This window comes from Lactuca virosa, chromosome 1, assembly GCF_052849685.1.
Source record: "Lactuca virosa cultivar CGN04683 chromosome 1, Lactuca_virosa_CGN04683_v6, whole genome shotgun sequence".
Taxonomy (NCBI): Eukaryota; Viridiplantae; Streptophyta; class Magnoliopsida; order Asterales; family Asteraceae; genus Lactuca; species Lactuca virosa.
Window position 1 is genome coordinate 63,513,176 of NC_136426.1, and position 6,005 is coordinate 63,519,180.

Consider the following 6,005-nt stretch of genomic DNA (forward strand, 5'->3'; position numbering starts at 1 on the left):
GGAAGGGGCGTTGATTGCAAAACTGCCAAATTTACCTAAGGATGTTAAAGTCAATAAGTTTGACTCTACATCAGGTAGAGCCCATTATCTAACTCTGTTAAGTTCTATTCTGAGATCCTCATTACATGATGTGACTGGGTCACATGTTGATGTTTTAAGAATAAAAGAATAGAGAGAAATCTTAAAGGAAGTATATGCTGATTCTGATCACGAAGGTGGATTTCGATCGCATCAGAATTTTGAGCAGTTGGTTAAGAAGTTATAATATATTGCTAAGGAATAGATAACAACAATTTTCCATGTGGATTGTAAGGATAAGTTTTTACGCAAAGTTTTAAAATAAAAGAAAATTGTTTAATTTTATTTATTTGAAGTATCCTTACAATGGTATTTGTGGAAAATTGTTGCTTATATGATTCCACTGACAGCAATATTGGAAAATAGATTTGATTCTTTCATTTGTGGTAGTGTCTAAATTTACCAAATCAGGAAAGTTCCTCATCACCCAAGTTTCAATTGGACCGAAACTTGGAATCATGCAAGTTGAATAGTATGATGAATGAGAACTTTCAAGCATTGGAAAATCAAGACTAATTACTTGTTCACATGGATGTGTGAGTCAAGTGAAGGACTAAAGGGATCGAGTACACATTCTTGTGCACTGGTCATGTCCACCACAAAGCTCGTTAAGACTATTTAATTTACTAAAGTTTAGTAAATATGGTTGTACTTACAAGTTTAAGTATAATTCTGAAACATTGGAAAAGTCTCAATGTATGGCTGAACGAATGGAAGAATCAAATTAGGCAGAAAGATAAAAGTTTCTCAAATCTGAAAAGATGGGAGAGTACTTTAGTATCATGTTTGTGATCATCTTAATGATTTAGAAATTATATCACAATTAGTCCTCTAAAGGTCATCTTAGTGCATTATTATGACTAAGAAGAGGAGTCATGAATTGTTGAAATGGTTAGATCAGGAAGATGAGTCATACTTCGTTCCAAAACAATTCTTAGAGTCATACTCCAAGATTGTAACTTGAGTGACATATCTTAAAGAAAGGTTTAAAACACTTGTCAAATGTAAGAGTAAAAGTGTCCTGAATGATTAAGTTATTCAAACCATCCACAGTCGGTCATATGTTGGAAGTAGATATGAATCAAGACTGTCATGGGTTGTTTTGTAGAGGTCCAAGTTGATGGACAAAGTGGTGCTACAACACTCATGAGTGCTCATAAGTCCTGAGTATTGGATTCAACCCGCGCTCATTTGAATCACTTCATGGATTTTATCACGAGTGATCATGAGACGATAATATCTTATATTCTTCAAACCTAGAGATATGAGTTGTTACTATGAGTTGGTTATACATTGATTGCACGAAAACGCATTTGGTAACTCGATGTTATAAAACGTGCCTTTGTGTATGATTCAACAAGTAGTAGAACAAGCCATATGAGTCGAAGTTTATCCATTCCTTTTACCTTCGGGATAAAAGCGATATCTGTGGGCCCCTCGATGATTTAGCGATGACACATGTGAGTGCTTGGCCAAGCCAGGACTGATTTGATTTGTTCAATCAGTCAGTCATCATAAATCGAAAATCGGGAAACAACAAATGGACAGAGAGAATGATTATAATCCATGTCTCAGTCCATATGATATCTAGAATGGAGGAATATATGATCCCTTGTCTAATGGACAAGTCATTGACAAGGTCAGAGTTCGACAGCGGCTTTAAGAGCTACGATTGCCAGTTAGGTTTTGAAGTCATACTCAATAATAGTTTTAGACTGATCCAAGTGGGAGACTGTTGGATTAATGTCTAAGTCCATAACTATATTTGGTATGTACTTGACCCGACCCGGCATGGTCCATTTGGGTTGCACTTCACCGACACAATTTATATGGATAGTCTTTTGAGAATAGTATATTTATGATTTATATTAATATATTGGAAGTTCTAATATATTAATATGGAATCATATTATTTAATTAGTATTGATCAAGAATTATTTTAGAATTAATTAAGTGATCAAAAAGAACTAATTAAATATGGACTCTTATATATATGGAATGGAATGGGCCAAGTTCATTTAGGTTGGGCTAAGCTTTCATGGATGGTCCATGGAGCTTTTAACCCATGGATCCTATGTAAATGAAAGGTCATGGGTATTAGGGTTTACATGGATGTAACCCTAATCCTCCATAATATATAAAGGGGTCATTGGCTCATAAAATTGGCACAAGTGTGTGAAAATAAGAGTGGGCCAATTTTAGTGTGCATACATTTTCTCTCAAGTTCTTCCAAGGTGTTTTGGTGATTTGTGATTCCATTTGAGGCTTCCACACTATTGGGGCTAAGCTCTTAAAGCTTGAAGACATCAAGCTACATCAAAAGGTATGCCATCTAACTAGAACTTTGTAGTATAGGTGCTTCATAATATGCTAGTTAGGATGAAACCTTGGAATAGTTAATATTTGCATGTATAATAGAGAAAACATAGATCCAAGGTTTATAGGGTTGCATGTACACTATAGGAGTGTTAGAATGCTCAAAATCCAATAGTGGGCTTAGAGCAGATTCACCCAGTCTACTACCTATTCGATCTTAGCTATATATATATATATATATATATATATATATATATATATATATATATATATATATATATATATTCCTAATACACCAAGTAATCATAAGGAGTACCAGGTATGGGTCAGGTCATATGATACAATTTCAGTAAACCGTTTTCTAGTACAAAACATACTTTTCAAATAGAACATTTGGTAGACAAAACTAGAAACTTATCCGTAAAAGGGTTTAATCCATTTTATTAAACTAGTATAACTTAAAGGGCCTTTGGTGGTTATCCTATATTACCTTCGTTTATACATCAGGGTTATATATAATTAATATCCGATAGGTAGTTGGATGTGTGCTTTCCGCCTCATTTCTTGTTCCTTGTTTGGTTGTGGGTTTAGGGTAGATTCACACAATTAACTATCTGTTCGATATTAGATTACATATAGCTAATATAAACTAAGTGATTATAGAAGGAACTATTGTGGTTACCATTTTTACTAAAGAAAATAAGAGTTTTTCTTAAGGAATGTTTTCATCAAATATAAAGGAACTATTGCAGTTAACTCCGTGAGTACCATGTGAATACACCAGGGTTATATACAACGAAGATCTAACAAACAATGGGATGTGTGACTTCCGCCTCATTTCTTATTCCTTGTTTGGTTGTAGGCTTAGGGAAGATTCACACAATTGATTGTTTGTTTACTCTGGGTTTTATATAACTTGTATCCATTTAGTACTCATAGAAGGGATTGTAGAGTCATTTTTACTTATCTTTCATAATATCAGAAGATATAGGATTTTCTGGAGGAATAGGCGAACTTTTCTAAAAGAACTTACAACTTACTTTACATCACTAAAATACTTATGAACTCACAAGCTTAAATGTTGATCTACTCTTTCAAAATAACTTGTATTCTCAGGAAACCAATAGACAGGTACGCGCACTGGGATTCAGAAGATGGAGCATAGTAGCTTCATGTCTTGTTTTGTTATTTACTTTTGGAGTCTATCTTATGTGAAACTGTAGTGACATAAGAACATGGTTTGGCATGCATAATTAAAGTTTGCACAATGAATATGGTGATTTGGGTGTTCAAGAGATGTATTGATTGTATATGGTGTTACACAAAAATGATCTAGATCTAGACTATATAAATAACACACACTTAAACACTCACTTTTACATCTCTCAAGCACACCTCTACAAGTGGTATGAACCCACCTTATATAGAGGTGTTTACATGTCTCTCTCTCACTCTCTATCTCTCATGTGTCATAAGGCTAATACTCCACATGCAAGTGGGTTTTACAAAAGTCAAACATTACAAAGTCATTCATGGAAAACTTTGTACCCCAACATTCTCCCCCTCAAAGTTAGGAATGAATGACCCACTTCAAATCTTCCAAAATCGAGCAACTACGAGATCCGAGCCTCAAGGGTGACACATGTCGAAACGAACTTCAATCTTCAATTCTTCCATGATTCTTCAATTTGGGCTCTAGGATGTGAGACCATACAAACCAAGCATCAACGAATGATCACGAGCTTCTCAAACTCCAAATTGATCACCAAACGTTGAGCGTAAAGCACACCCCAAAAATCTTCAATAAAACCAAACCCATTTCGAATACATCACTTCCGAACTTCCAATTTCATCATTTCGTATACTTCAAAAATCAAGGTCACTTCGGTCTTCAAATCCGCGTAATATGAAAAATTCAAGTTCGAATTTCCATATAAATTTCTCCCCCTTTTTATAATCGAAATTTGATTATAAAACCTTCAAGGAAAGAGACGTGCTCTATTCGGAATTTTTCGTGTCAAAACTCCCCCTTACCATGTGGCATAAACTTTGTCCTTCAATCCGGAAAATCCAAAAAATATTGAATTTTTAGCTTCGTTCACGGATCGCCTTTGACAAAATTTCTCAAAAATGGGTAGAAATTGTCAATTTCAAAATTCTGCAGTGACCCGGTGCGCCCAAAACAACAAAATATGCAAAACTCTCCCCCTTTTCCAAAGCTGGGTAGAAAGCGTCAATTTGCACAAACTGCAGGGGCTTGAAATGCATTTTCTTCAACTTTCAGCAAAAACAGTCCTTTTTCGAATTTGGGTACGAACTGCCAAACATTCGAAGCCTCAGGGACTATTTTTGAAAATTCTGCCCTTTGTGTTCCAAACATACGAAGAGTTGTCCCAAACATACGAAGCTTCAGAAAATTTTCGAATTTGGGTGAAAAGTGTCAAACATTCGAAACTTCAATTAATTGTTGAGGTTGCAAAATATTCGAAGGTTAAGGGACTGAATTTGAAAATTTTCAATTTTTCTTCAAACATACGAAGGCTTTGATCAAACATACGAAGGCTTGCTATTTCCTCGGGTGAAAAGTGACAAACATACGAAGTGTCAAGGGCCATTTTGAAACATTTGCCTTTTCATACGAAACTTTGTTTTCTTCTTCAGTTCGTACAAATGTAGCAGATAGAGACACGAATATTTCTTCCTTCCCCAATTTCGTTTCCCAGGCAAACATACCCTTCGTATGAAATCCTATGCATTTTCTCTCTCCCCTTCGTTCAATCAGAGCACCAAATCCATAACCATGTTCACGAACACGAAGGCATTCGAAGCCTCTGAATATAGCCTGAATCATTCAATTCCTCACTGAATCAAAAATTCGTTCTTCCAGTCTTCATTTTTCATTCGTTGACCACATACCCTTCGTTCATTCACTCTTCCCTTTTATTCATCAATCCAAAACATGATTTTGACTGCCTTCGTTCCTTATACATCAATCATCGACACAGCCGATATCCAAAATCAAATCAATTTGCGATTTCAATTTAATAACCCATTTCGTTCTTCATCACTCTGAACCAAAATATCAGTCCTTCGTTTTTCACGTCTCGATCATTCCAACTCATTCGATCATTCGTTCATAATCAAAGGTTTGTTTGTCCCTAAACCAAACCCATATCAATCATCAACATTCGAAATCAAAAACCATTAGCCAAAAACAATCTTCGATTTCCAAATCATCATTCTCACAGTTCTTCGTTCACCCAAAACATCTGTTCGTCATCAAGCATCAATATCAAACCAATACCAGTTACAAGCAAGGAGTAGCAACCATCGATCCTTATTTTGCCTTCGAACATCGACTCCATCTGTTATTCAACCCAACACAACGATTCGAACATCAAGTAAACTGTTCCAAACAAATCTATCATTCAGAATCGGCTTTGACCCCCAACTTGATATCAGATACGAAAAATCAACACTAGCAAATTCGATTTCAATACTTCCTTCCTTGTGGATTTGAACATACATCCACAATTGAAGTCGAATGGTAACATTCTATTGAATCAGATATATCAATCAACAGTCAAAAGTCGACTTTGACTTTTCGATCT